Below are 15,118 nucleotides of genomic sequence, written 5' to 3'. Positions count from 1 at the left end.
GCTGTAGTTTGCAATGTTTGTGAGTGCGTGTATACCTTGTGGTCCAATGTGTTTTAGGTGTATGTTGCTTATGTTATCAGGGCCACAGGCAGATGAGTGCTTGAGACTATGCAATATGAGTTTTGTCTGACTGTCTATGAAGGGTGTATAGTCTGAGTCTGTGGGAAAGTCTTTCTTACGTCGAATGGTGCGTCGGTCGTCAGGGTGAGATGTAAGATGGCTCGTCTGTGCAAAATGACGTATGAGTGCGTTTGCTTGTTGTCTGTTTGAGGGTAGATTATCTGTTGTTGTGATTATTGCTGCGTGAGAGCGTGTAGTGTTAGTGTTGGATAGTGTGATGCTGTTGAGTGTTTTGTACAATTTGCTGGTGTTTGTTTTGTGATCAAGTGTGTTGATAAAGTTTTGCCAATTTTGTGTTTTTTATTCATGTATTTTATTGGCAATCACAGTGTTTAGTGTTTGTATTGGGTCTGCTATGTTTTGAGGGATAGGTGTGGGGGTATCGTGTTTAAGTGTGTCACGTTGTCTGATGAGGCCTTGGATTTCTGGTGTGAAGTTGGGGTTGTGTGATTTTCTGTTGCCTCTAGGGATGTATCTCTTGTCTGCGTTTTGTATGATTGTATTAAAAGCGTGCACAGCATTGTTTATGTTTGTGATTGGTGTACTGTTAAGTGTTTCGAAATGTTGTTCTGTCTCTTCATTAAAGGCTTCCCAGTTAGCTCTCTTGTAATTGGTGTAAGTGTGTCTGTGGCCAGCTGGGGTGCATCTTGTTTTGGTGGTGATGATGATTGGAAGGTGGTCAGAACCAAGGGCTCCGACCACTCTCCATGATGTTGTTGGGGTTAGGCAGGGGGAGCAAAAGGTGATATCAGGAGAGGAGGGAGTGTAGAGGGCTTGGTATGGGATATGTGTATGATTATGCGTGTTGTTCATGATAGTCAATGAGTCTAATTGAGTCTGTATATCAAGCCCTCTGTCTGTGTCAGGGTTGTCGACAAACCAGGCAGACGACTTGGCGTTGAAGTCACCACCCATGATCAGGTTGGGGATTGAGGTTAGTTGGCTGAGTTGAGGTCTGAAGGTGTTTGGAACTGTGGGGGATGATTGGGGGGGAATGTACATGTTAATTATTGTTAGTGTTGAATTGTTGCCTGTGCGGATACGAATGGATTGGGTTTCTGTTGTGTTATCTGTGGTAGGGAGGAGAATTTTGGTTGTGGCACTTGTGTCCACAAAACAGATGGAATGGTGGATCAGGGTGATGAGTCCACCGCCATTGCCGTCAGTCCGGTCTTGTCTGATGGTGGTGTAATTATGAAATGATGGTCCTGGAGCTGCAACGTCTACGTCGTGGGACCACCCCCCAACCCCAAGAGTTGGGGGCCAAACAGCAGCATCTACCCCTGGCCATCAGCTCTACGCAGATGGCACCGATCCCCAAGGAGGAGCTACGCCTACCTGGGGGAGTACCACAATCCTTTTTTTTCCAACACACAATGTTACGTTTTTTCTGCACTGAGGGGTCATTTTCCAGCGATCACCCCTCTTCTTCTACTTTTAGCCGGAGATGTAGAGAGCAATCCTGGGCCCACCACAAAATACACATGCCCAACATGCTCTAAACCCATTACTTCGAGCAGACAGACAAAGGGCTCAGTTCAGTGCAATATGTGCAAAAACTGGGCCCACCTCACTTGTACAACACTTGCTGACACAAACCAATACACAAACACTTGGACATGTTCTACCTGCCCTCCAGTAACCCCAATCCCACCTCCCCAACCACAGCCAACACCCTTACCCACTCCCAATTTCCCTTTGCCCTTACCCCCGATTAGTACTCCCCTTCCTTTGTCCCCGATCTCTCCTTTCCCCCCTCTGACCCAGATCCTACACCTTCCCCACTACCACCCCAACCTCAACCCCAAACGGCAACCTACAACACATACAAAACACACAACATCAACATATTACAACACAACATTGACGGTATAAACACTAAAAAACATGAACTTGAACACTTTCTTAAACAACACAACATACACATTGCAATTCTACAAGAAACAAAATTAAGACACTCACACAAAACACCATCATTTCCAAGACAAATGTTGCATTGCAAGGCAATACCCAGGCTCATGTAAGCTTGGACACTTGACCGATAGCAACCTGGATTTGTATGTTGAGTCATTACACTATGATGTTAGCTTAAGTACTATTTAATTCAACCTTTTATATGATGTAAACTCAGTACTTAGCTGTTACAAATATTTCCAATACCATAATCCTTCCTGGAGCCTACTCGGCGTGTGGAGAAAATGGGCCGTTCCCTCGTCTCATAGCAACACACACACACACATACACATGAACGCACACAAATGCCAGGTGCCTTTATCAGTTACCACCAGGCTTTCACATATGTCATAAGATTTTTTGTCCTGGAAATTATCACCCATGGCTAGTTCATCAAAACGGTTTAGTTATACTATCGCATACAAGCTACAAGTTGTACGATATGCCAAAGAACACTGTAAAAGAGCAGCAGAAAGACACTTTGGACCACCGCCTACCGAAAAAATGATTCGGCAGTGTAGTTTTATATATCCACATACATATTTTTTAAATTTTTATCTTATTTTTATGAAAATAAAACCACCCTTGGACAATGAAAAATGTATAGTATATTTACTAATCACCAACCAGTATCATTGCCATACAAACAAAATCGGACAAGTGATTTCGTAATGTAAACAATACATCCAATACATGTCCTCCTTGCTTCTTATGTTTTTGTGTTCAGTGGTTGGGTATATGGTGAATGTGTTCTTGTATGAGAATTTCTTTTTTTCTTAGAAATTTCTTTCAAATATTAGGGTGTGTCTTCCAAGATGCAACGTCTTCCAAGCCGTAAAATACGGTAGTTGCCTGACATCTTTCAGACATTTCCCTCATTACAAATGACTGATTTATAATACCGGTAATACTTGATACTTGATGTGACGATTCGGTGCTGAGCTCCGCCTTGCATGACGCTCTGCTCAGCTGAAGACGATTATACTAGTAACCAAAATCCGCCATCATTGACATGCTGTCCGTGTCATAGCACTCAGTGAACAAATATGCCTTTAGTTTCTTCTTGAAGGTTATGTAGTTCTCAGATATCCTTACGCATTCGGGAAACTTATTATATAACCTTGGAGCACTGTTCACGAAGGCTTTGCGACCCGTTTCGGTGTTGAATCTTGGCTCATTTAGCCTGTCTAATTGAACTTTATGCCTTAGCGTCAAGTCGGAAGCTGTACTGAAGTCAGTAAGCAATTCTTTGAGGTAGACTGGTTTTCCAAACTTAATCGCTTGATATACTAGCGTGCATGTTTTATAAATGATCCTTGCCTTAATAGGCAACAAGTGTAAGCTTATTAGTATGGGAGTTATTCTCTCATGCCTCTTTAAACCCACTATCATCCTCATAGCTCTGTTCATAACTAATTGTAGTTTCCTCAATAAGTAGTTAGGCAGGCCATAATATAGCGAGTTGCAATAGTCAAGCCTAATAATAATGATAATAAAAAACATAAATAAATCTCAGCTCGCAATGTAGCTTGTTGTTCAGGCCAGCGTAATGGATAATTAATGTTTCTCCAATGCACAGACCTAATGTCTGGCATCCTCTCTTTATGAAGTCAAATGCTAGATGATATTCACCTCTTGTTTTCCTCTATTTTTCACTTATTTCCCCTCCACATTTGTTGCATGGGGCAATATCTTGTAGTTGATTTAGAGGTAATGGTGACAAAGGAATGCTGCAGCAGATTCTTCATCACAAATAACTTAAGTGTAAGATTCTTTCACTCGTGTTGACTTCTCTCAACAAGGTGCAGGAATAAAATATTTTTAAAGCAGGCCTAGCTTATATATCAAACCCACAAGACACCTCATTTCAATGTGCACATTGATCATATTCTTAAATGCAAATCACACGCTAAAGAATAATCATGTATGTAGATCATGCAGTGAAATGGCACCCTTTAGTGCCAAAAAACATAAGCACAGCTACCCAATACCCAACCCAACTGTAGCATCCAGTCTTTGTCAAGCAGCATTCCTGAACAACCGTCTTCCTTGTTATCATCCATTTTGTGTTGTAGCACTATACCCTCTAAATAATATTGCATTTCCTTGTGGTATATCTAAAAACAATGGAAAAGATTTTCCTTAAAATCAAATTATGATATAATTAAGCATTATGAAGAAAGTCCTGGCATAAACGACATTCCCCAGTACTTACACTTGTCATAGCTGACTATGCCTAATGTGATCAAGAGTAAAGATAGAAACTTAGTTGCTGGTGAAAATATGGCCTATTTTGTCCAATAGGATTATAACATGCCTTGACTGAAGACACAGAACATCTTACAATCTGGATGCAAGGTCTGAACAATCAAAAAATGTCCTTATCACCTGATCTGATTACAGCTAAGGCATGTTATAATCTTTATGACTTCAAGATGAGAAGGCCTAGAAACACCCCAGAACTCTTTGGTGCCTTGTCTGGGTGGTTCCAATGCTTCAAGAAGACAGCTTGTTTCTATAGCCTCAAAATGACTGGAGGTTGTTGTTTTCCCTCATATCTTTAAGTAGTGCATCTGTGATAATGGGTTTTAATTATGATGAAAAATAATTGTTCTAAAAACAAACATTCGCTACACCTTCATAGCCAAAGTAGAGAAAATTGTCTCTGGCCACAGGGCAGTCCGGGACTAAACCCTTGTGCTTGGAGGTAATGCCAAGTGCTTTCAGAAACCCCTTTTCTCATACATGCAAGAGCACAAAAGAATCATGGAGTAGCTATCAGTGATCTGCAGGTCAATTTCAAAGACAAATGACAGGACCCATGAATGAGCAGCAAGCTGCAGACCCCTTTTTGCCACCACTAACTGTTTACATCAAAATTAACATCACTGACAGATTCCTGCTCCTGAGTATATAACTGATGCCATGCCCAACACAGAAGTTATGTTCCTGCCTAGAATCTAACATAACATTGTTGTTGTAGCCCATGAACCTGAGTGTGGCAACACTTAAAAGTACACAGCAGCGTGTCTACATTCATTGAAGGTATACAACATCAAGGATGTTATCTTTAATGTTGTACAATTACAGAATGAAGTCCAATCCTAATTGACAAATGTCATCTAAAAGAACATGTGGCCAGGGAGCATCAACACTTTCAATAACTTCCCACAAATAATGACAATCACTATAGACATTGTCCATCTCATGATGCTGGCTTCAATGTTGATACCAATGACATGGATGAACGGCTCAACAACCATCAGTGGTTGGAGAAGGTCCTGATACCAGCCAACCAATGGGATATTGTAATTACTTATGAAAGGGTATTCATTCTACAAACAGATTTGGTTCCTATAATGGTACACAGCAGCAACTATGTCCCTTACCACCTAATGTGCCCAAGAAACAAGCTGCAGATCAGACAAACCTAACCCCTTTTATCTCTGTTATGGCAAAATGAACAACCACTCTTGCTAATCTTTCATTACTAATGCTTTCAATATGAACCACCTCAGCAGTCTCTAAAAATCCACTATATACAATAACTCTACATGTTCTCAGCCTTTTGTTCACCTTCTCACTCAATCTTACTTTGTTTACTTGGCAATAACACACAACACAATACTTTTCACACATTCTGCCTCAAACATATTTAGGTTATTCCTTTCTGTACCCTACAACCCTGTGGGCACAAACATTCCCTTACACAACCTTCTCTTGGCAGTCACCCTCAGACACATATTTCTCACAAGACACCACCCCCTCCCCCCAAGGACATCTTTTACATTATGATTCACCTCCTCCACAATTTCATTCAATGCCACATGTAACCCTAAATGCTTAAAACTCTTTAATTCTACCATAAAATAAATACTTTTGGCAATTTTAATTTTCTTCCACAACATACAAACACCTGATTAGTCATTGCAAATCCACCATTGCTGAAGATGACATTATTTTCCAAATCAAATGTTTTCCAAACTTTGTTCTAATACCAGATGTATTCATTCTCTTTTGGTACACCAAACCTCACAGTGACAGATCAACTAAGGTATTTCACTGTCAGATGTAGAAACAAATTAAAATCGCATCCTGTCAATGCTCAAACTGTCACATTTGCATAGCCTTCATCAATCCACTTGGGAATTGTTATTTGCACAAAAAGATTAGCCCAAAATGTACAAGTTTATTTTCAAAACACCTGCTTACCACACATTTTTTTGCTAATCCAAACAGGAGTTTCCCTGAAGGTGTATTACTCGATTAGCTGGGGAGCCAGCAAATTAGGCTGCCCAAATATTATAACCTATGTATTCAAACCTTACTGCATAACAGAAGTAGCTAACCACGTTTCAATCACTATTCTTTTTGCCATTACTAATTTGATGCAATACTCACGAAAGTATTTTGTTGTTCTCACTGTTACCATTGGGGCTTCTATAACTTTATTTGCCCATCAACCAATACTAGGTAGGCAAATAATACATACATATACCAAAGGCTTTTCCCCCCTTATAAGGGGAGTAGCCAAAAAGAAAAAGGCATAGAAATCACTCCCACCCATTTCATTTCCCATATATTGTGTACAGGAAAAGCTGGGAGCTTTTCCTGTACACAATGAAGAAATACAATTAGGTAAACACACCTAATATACCAAAGGATATATCAACAGATGATAACATGTGTCCAGAAGAGCATTCTCCTTGTTTTTTCTTTTTACTATTGAGTGGACAAGGAGGGAAAGTTGCTACGTAATTGAAGTGCTGGGGGTAAGCCAAATTTGGATGTCATACCCTGAAGTGGAGGTGCTGTTTTTTTTTTCCTGCATTGCCTCTGACACAAGTAACTTTTCATCTCTACTTACATAAATTAAAATTCAGTATATGAAAGATCATATACAGCAGGTGGTCAAAACAATGCAGTATCACCTCAAAATTGTAGGTTTTGTCAGGAAATACTTAGATGAAAATACAACGAAAATGCTGATTCAAAATCATGTTGTGAGCAAACTGGATTATTGCAACTCCCTCTACTATGGGCTGCCAAATTACTTTTCAATAGAATTGCAACTTGTTATGAACAGAGCTGCTATATTGATAAAAGGTCTCCCTCCTTGTGAGGAAATTACACTAGTGCTGATAGATCTACATTGGTTGCCGATTAAAGCAAGAATTGAGTACAAGATCAGTGTCTTGCCTCATCAGGCTTTGCAATCTGGAAAGCCTGAGTATTTGAGAAACCTATTGGAAAAATTCCACCAAGACACAACAATAGAGCTGAGACATGACACGGACCCTCATAGATTGCTTGAACCATGAAGTAACCTTGACATGGGATTTACATCATTTGAAAGATGCACTACAAGGATTTATAATAAGCTGTCAAGTGATATCAAATATTGTGTCAGAACTGATACTTTCTAAAAGAAATTTACGACTTATTTGTTGAAGGAAGCATATGGCTTCAGCAGCAAGACAATCACACACTATTATAGTTGCTACATGCTTCTAAGGGAGGCTCTGTGAAACTAGCAACTTTGCTGTGAAGGCGGAGCCTTGAACACACACTACAAGTAACAAGTATTTGGACTTGTATGGGATACTTTGCTCTATATACCTTCCACTGATCTAATTTTTCTTGATTTGATTATACATACATATACCAAGGCCTTCTCCCCCTTACAAGGGAGGTAGCCAAAAAGGGAAAGGCATAAAATCATTTCCACCCATTCCATCTCTGAATACACTCCACACCCCTCTTATCTCAGCACCTCCTGGATGACAGGCCATCCCTGCACCTTGTCCACTGCCCTGGGTCAGAAGCAGTGTCGCAAGACACAGCACATCCACAGCAAGGCCGCTTCATTAAATCGGCAACCCCCCCCTCTCCGTTCCCCATTGCATAAAAGGAGAGGGATGCTTTACAATCTATGGAACTTATACTTGCCTTTTATAATTACAATCGCATGCAGTAATGTTAAATTTCCTCAAATATTCCCTTTAATTAACCTAGTTGATCACATGTAAAAGTATCCATATTACTATACACTGCTTCCGACCCATGGCAGTGGGCGGGATGCACGAATGACCCGTCATCCGGGAGGTGCCAAGATAAGTGGAAGGGAGTGGAGTATGTTAGGGATGGAATGGGTGGGAGTGGTTTTTATGCCTTTGATTTTTGGCTACCTCCCATGTATGGAAAAAAAAAAAAAACTTTAGTATATGTATGATCATTAACACTGGGTTGATGGACTCATGACATTTTCAGAGTTCCATTAAATGAATTATTGAAACATTGTACTGACTCAGCATCAGACACAGCTGTCCATATACTTCTTCAGAAATGTACACACAAAGTCAAAGGTTGGCAGTGTACAGTATGTACACTCATTGCTTACTACATTAAATCAGCACAGCCCCAACTAAGTTGCCACCTTTTTCCTATACTTCTGTATTTTCGTCCATATATCTCACTACATTACTTATAAAAAACCAATACAACAAATTTTCACAAGGACATACTGGTTGCTTCGAGACACGAGTGACTTTGACACATACCAGGAAAGTAAAAAAATGCTGACCACAACAGGACATGAAGCCCCTCAATTGCTCTAACACCCAGGTCATCTTTCTAGCACCTATACATAGTAGACTGCTTGTTATACATCGAGAAATATGTTAATTACAGTTCCATGAAATCCAACTACAATAAGACATGGATCTGAGAATCATACGAGCCGAACCCTGTTCCTAAATATCAACATAACTTCTCCAGCACTTTTTCACCCATTTTTCTTCCGCGTTCTAATACTCAGCATCCCTGAGTATCAATATTCATTAATTTTAGTCACTATCACAAGGTGTAATGAGATTCACTACACGGTGCTGACTATCACACACATAAACACACGGTAGTCCACCCCAATCAGCTGGTCCTCTAAACGACGAAATCTAATATGGAACTCTTCTTGTACACTTTTAAATTAGTTATTCACATATCACATCCACATACTTCTAAATGTCCAATCAATCTGTTTCTCATACCCTTACCTGAATTGAAGAATGGAAAACGGAAATTAAGTTCAAGAACAAGGTAAGTTTCTACACGTTACTACAATGACTTTCCACCCCTCTAAACTGTCCTCACTACAACCCTGCCCTTGATTCCTCCTCCGCCCCTTTAACTACATATTCAAATCTAACTTCTTTTATGCTAATTTCAAGGCCTACACAACTCTAGAAACTCATCATGTATATACTAATTTGTGTTTTTAATAAACCATTACCTTTGAGAATAAGATATATGATAAAAATCAAAGTCCTACTTTTGTTATGTATCTCTACGCAGCAGTGTTGTGATGAAGGCCGACGTCACAGTCCGAATCCTTGTGTGACGTAAGCAAAGAAAATTAAGCTCAAGCTACTCTTCCAAGAACTCGAACACATTTGATGTTGTTAACTACTTTTTTTTATTACTGATTTACTTATTCTAATCCAGTTCTAAAAAACAACAATAACTTTTACAACAAAGTTATTGCATTCGAATCTATTCAAACTTGGATGTCAACGTGAACATACAAAATAAAGAAAATAAAAGTTAATCAAAACTCAGCAAGCGTTCCACACTGCAATGATGAATCATTTTTGAATACATAATGTCACATGTCCTGAATTTCATCCTTGCCATGATATATAGTTTTGTGATATTTTATTGCATATAGTTTAGATAACGTTGCAGACCTTTTCACTAAAGCTCAACCCTTTGAAAATTAAATTACACGAAGTAACCACTACACTGGTGAAAAATTTAATTGCGTTTCTCGGAAAAGAATTTTGTATACATTCTAATCACCAATGCCATAGCTCAACTACCGACATTTATTATATATTAGAAGAGGTAATCGGTTCCCTAGGTGTCAATCAAAAACACTACATATTTCTACAGAGAGCCCGAACCCGGGTTTTCTAGCTCGTGACCTATTGTAAGATGCATTTACCTAATTGTATTTACCTAATTTTCATATACAGGAAAGCAGCGGCGCTTGTGGCGTCCCATCAATATCCAGTTTGTCATACCTATCATGGTTCCAACTTAGGTTATAGCCTTATTTAGATTCTATTCCATGGGGTTTAACAACTAAGCTATTCCAAGTATTTGGGCATTTGTACGGAAAACTGTATTTTTTCATTTCCTTTAAACATATATGCTCCTAATTTGTTCTCATGACTCCTGAAGGCCCTCCTATCCCGAACTAAGAAGTCTCCCCTGTCAATGTAGTTCCCTTTAGCGACCTAAATAATGTAATCATACCACCCCTTTCTCTTCGGTTTTCCAATGTTGGTAGCCCAGTGCTTTTAGTCTCTCCTCATATAGTCTATCTGACAGTTTGGGAACCAGTTTATTTGCTACCCTTTGTATTCTCTTAATTTTGCTTATATCCTTCATTCTGTGCGGAGACCATACCATTGACGCGTGTTTGAATGTTTGAAGTTACTCCGCCCATTACTAGCGCAGCTGAGATATTTTATTCTTGGAAGGATCATTCCTCATCCATATAGTGGAAAGATACTTTTATCTTCTGGAACAATCCATGCGTGTGATCCTTCGTGTCAAATTTGGTAAAGATACTTTGAAATTTTGTGGCACACATACAGGAATGCCAAACGGATACCAGAACTTGAAATTCGGTAGGGGAGACTATATACTTTTCTTCCACACATTTCCACAAGAGCATCCTACATGAACATTAATTAAATAAGTTTTATTATTCAAAGTATGTAGGTATATCCTGTGTGGGGTGACCATCCCACCTCTTTCGTGTTTGCGGGGCTGCTACCCGTCCGGAGTAGTTCATCGGGCGCGTCCCCAGGGTTGCGGATAGGGAGGGAGTCGGCTATACAATAGTGTGGCTAGCTCAGAATAATGCGATAACCCTCTGGCCACCGCTGATAAGCAGTTGGGGACAAACTAGCGGTAGCTCTTTTGAATGGAAAGGGCTGAGTATTGGCAATACCCATTCATTAAATCTTCCTGTAAGCTCTTTCACAGTGTTACCAGGCGAGTCGATGTCGTCTGTATAATATGCCTCCCCCGGCCCACGGCGTACTACCAAGTGCCAAGTGGGCAGGCACCAACCATTGCCCGGAGCTCTGGCATGGTATTTACCAATAGATGCAAGCTGTGACAAAGTATGTACAAATGCTGTAGTGCGCGGCCTCTTCTGCACCTACGAGTAAATCTCCATTTTATGTAGGTTTCCTTATCCTTATATAGAGGATAAGGTCGTCATCTTTGTCTACGAAGGACTACCAAAAGCGAAAAAACAAAGGTTGTACGTGCGTATACAAAAAGTCCTTATCAGCCAAATTAGGGGAGGGGGTGTTAGTCAACGCAGACACCTGCCCTATACCCATCCCACACCGTCCAACACCCACTTGTTGTCCTTTCTATATTAATTCTTGAAGGATGAATGGTCATCTCTGTCCCCTGCACATTGCTCAGGCCAGAAATTTCACAACAGGACCCGGCAGCCGAAGCTGGTTCACCCTCCACCGCTCCATTACATGGGAACTCCCTCTCCCCTCATCCATTCAAGAATTCACATAGCAGACTTCGGTCAGCGTCAGTTTATCGTCCATTCACACCTACTCTCCACTCTCTTACCCTCTTTCTTCCCTGCTAGACAAACATTCCTCTTTCATCCAGACCCAACCCCAGTCACCTGATCTATCAATCTCATTCTCGCTCTTCCCCTCAAATTCACTCCATCCACTTTTCCTTCTACACTCCTTTTGCGTCTTTCGTTGCTTATTCTTTCCAAATGTCCAAACCTTCCCAGTATTCTTTGATTAACCTTATCTTTTCATCATCCTCTCTGACTCACCTTTTCATTCCTCATTAAACCTCCCTCGTAAACCCTACCATGTCCTTAAAAACTTCATCCAATACATATTTAAGATCCTCCCTTCTGATCCCCTTAAATTCCAAGTCCCTGCCCCATATACCTATTTCTCGTGACACTTTTCATTCCCCAAAGACATTTATCTGCTTCTTTTACTCTGCAATTTACCTCCACATCCGTTCCTACATTCCTTCCTACCTTACCTTACCTTACCGTCGTGCCATATCCTCTTGGACATCTGTGCTGGTTTGAGTTGTTTTCCCGTCGCCCTCATCAGCCCGTCCATATACTTCTCCCTCTGCTTTCCTCTTGCTCTCCTTCCCTCCACCATTCCCGTCATCACCACCTCTTCCAACCCTTCCTTCCTCATTATATGTCCTAAGAATCGCAACTGTCTTTTCCTTATTGTTGTCATCAATTCCCTATCTGTCTCCATTTCTCTCAATACTTCTTCATTTGTTTTCTTCGCTGTCCATGGTACTCTTAATACTCGTCTCCATATCCACATTTCTGCTGCTTCTAAGTTTTCCTGCAATTTTTTGCTGATTGTCCACGCTTCTGAACCATATAATAGTGTTGACCATATAAATGTTTTAACTGTTCTTCTCCTTATATCTGTAGACATTTTCTTGTTTGTTAAAACCCCTTTCATTTTCTGAAACGTGCTTTTAGCTATTGCTATCCTTGATTTTATTTCCTTTTCACATCTACAATCTTCTGTCAATACGCTTCCCAGGTACGAAAATTTGGTTACTTGTTCTATTCTTCTCCCTGCTATTTGTACTTGCACTCTTGGTGGATCTGTTTTACTGGCCACTACATGTAACCCTAAATACTTAAAACTTTTCACTTCCTCCAGCCTCGCCTTTAAGATTTACCTCCAATTCTCCGTCATCCTCTCTCCTTGTACATCTCATCCCCTTACATTTACCCATATTTACTTCCAGATTTTTCTTCTCACGCACCTCCCAAACTATACCATTATATGCCTCAGACCCTCCTCTGACCTAGCCACAAGCGTAATGTCATCTGCAAAGAACAACTGGCTCACCTCACATTTCCTTTTTTTCTCTCACCATCTCCAAATTCCCGCCCATCGTAGTCGTTTTTACCCCTGTACGTTGAACAACCATGGTGACATTACACAACCTTGACACAACCACACATTCACCACAAACTAGCCCCTCTCTATGCCCTACCCTAACACAAGCTCTACTTCTCACGTAGGAACTTTTGTCTGCTATCAAAAGCTCCCCCCCCTTACACCATACATCTGCAATACATCCCACAATGCCTTCCTGCCATATGCCTTCTCCAAATTCACAAAACCCCAAGAACCTCTCGTACATCTGCCCTATCATGAAAATTTGATCCACGCATCTATCTTCCTTTCGTAAGCCAAAAATGTTCTTCACCAATTACATACTTTGTTACCCTCCTAATTATTTCAGTCAACACCCTCCTACATGCCTTTCCAAATGTACAGATTAAGCCCTCTAAATTCAAACCGGCCCCTTTTCCTTTGTATAATAGAACTATACATGGACTCCCTCAGTCCTATTTGACTCCCCCCTCACTTTTTTAACTTCCTTCCAAAATATATTATTCTTTTCAAAATTCCTCGTAAAATCTTTCTACAATCTACATTGCAGTTTGCCAATCCTCTATTTTTTTCTATCTCTCATACGTTTCCTTAATTCCACCTTGCAACCAACTCTTATTTTCTTCCATCACAGCCTTTATCCTTTGTCGTATCATTCGCTAGCACTCCTTCTGTTCCTTCCCATCTTCCTCATTCCACATATCTTTACACACTTTATCACTTCCTCCTTGAAAACACACTCTTTCTTCTCTTTTTGTACCTCTTTTATTTTTCACCACCTCCCATACTTCTCTCAGCATCTCCTGGTATTCGTTTTCTATTCCTTTTAATTTAATTTGTTCACCTTCAGCATTTGTTTGCCTCTCTCCCTTTCCCCCATATCCTCTCTTCCTTCACTCACAATTTCCCTTTACCAATTAATGATCTGGCAATCTCCTGATATGTCCCCTGAAAACAGTAGTGTTCAAAATTCTTTCAATCTTCCTTTTGGGCACCACCACGTAGTCCATTAAGGGTTTATCCACTCTACCGACGACCACTCTCTCCTATATATAATTATGCTTGTCATTGGAAGCATTTCTCCGACAAGTGAGGACCACTGCAGGCATCATACTTGGCCTGACGACAACAAAACAACTGGTTGTGCCTGAATTGTTGGCACTGGTAGCAGCGAAGCGGATGCGGCGGAGGGGGACTCCCTTGAACTTGCCCTACATCCCCAGGTTGATCTTTGCAGGAATCGTGCCCTGCATTTCCACGATGATGTAGTTGAGTTACTCCTTATTCTGGACGAGATCTCTCCTTGTGGCGGTAACCTTCAGGTGTTGTTACACGGGATAGCTTACCAGCCTGGTCCTGACCGGCTTCTCCTCCGGGTTTAGCCTAATGAGAGAGACGCCCCTCCCATTGAGAACCTGGATGCCCTTCAGGTAATCGTGTGTCTCCCTACTGAGGGGGGGCAACACGAACTCTTTTTGCAGGTTCGGCCTGACAGTGAATCTGGCTTTCCTGTTGTCCTGCTCGATGACCATAACGACCTCGTAGGCGTTGTTGACACCGGTGTTGGTCGACACATTGAACTTCGCAAGCGGTTCCACTGCCTGGGGGAGGAGGTGGAGGCTCGCAGGGAGTGCAACGGTAGAAAGGGGAAGGGGGGTCACATGAACTGGAGAGGGGCTGGAGAAATTAAAGGTCGCAGGAGATGGTGTGTATGGGGGGGGGTTCTAGGAAATACAACGCTCTGGGTGCTTTCGGTGATGGGGGAGGAGGGGGGAACTTCCATGGGTGTAGGAGGGGTGGCCGTACACGGCTGAGCCTCGTTGTGACCTGTGGTAGGGAGAAAGGCCTGGGCCACAGTAGCCTCTCTAAGAGGGGAGGCCTTCTCCGACTGCCGGGTATTTTCTTCCTCCGAGTCGCTCCCCCGGGACGGTGGCCTCAAACGTTTGCCTCAAGGAGGAACAGCCTTCATACTTATGAAGGTGCGTGGCGCTTCAAACAACCAGCGTAAACGTCAAAAGTGGACTGGAGACACAACACTG

The 15,118-nt window shown here is 41.3% G+C and overlaps 1 protein-coding gene across 3 annotated transcripts in view; it reads right to left on the bottom strand.

The window, feature by feature from the left end:
- The window catches only part of LOC143029547 (ras-related protein Rab-5B-like), a 49,729-nt gene extending 40,299 nt beyond the window's left edge, over positions 1-9,430 (bottom strand). Inside the window, exon 1 of one of the 3 annotated variants that reach the window (XM_076192208.1) lies at positions 9,362-9,430. The gene's annotated coding sequence lies outside the window, so the exon portion shown is untranslated. Of the gene's footprint in view, positions 1-9,125; positions 9,254-9,361 lie in introns of those variants that run through there. The other 2 variants (XM_076192209.1, XM_076192207.1) reach the window with 2 other exon arrangements.
- Between the last annotated feature and the right edge of the window lie 5,688 nt (positions 9,431-15,118).

This window comes from Oratosquilla oratoria, chromosome 11 (assembly GCF_046742065.1).
Source record: "Oratosquilla oratoria isolate Oo_2021 chromosome 11, ASM4674206v1, whole genome shotgun sequence".
NCBI lineage: Eukaryota > Metazoa > Arthropoda > Malacostraca > Stomatopoda > Squillidae > Oratosquilla > Oratosquilla oratoria.
The sequence above is the reverse complement of the archived record's forward strand: the minus strand, read 5'-3'. Positions and strand labels throughout refer to the sequence as shown.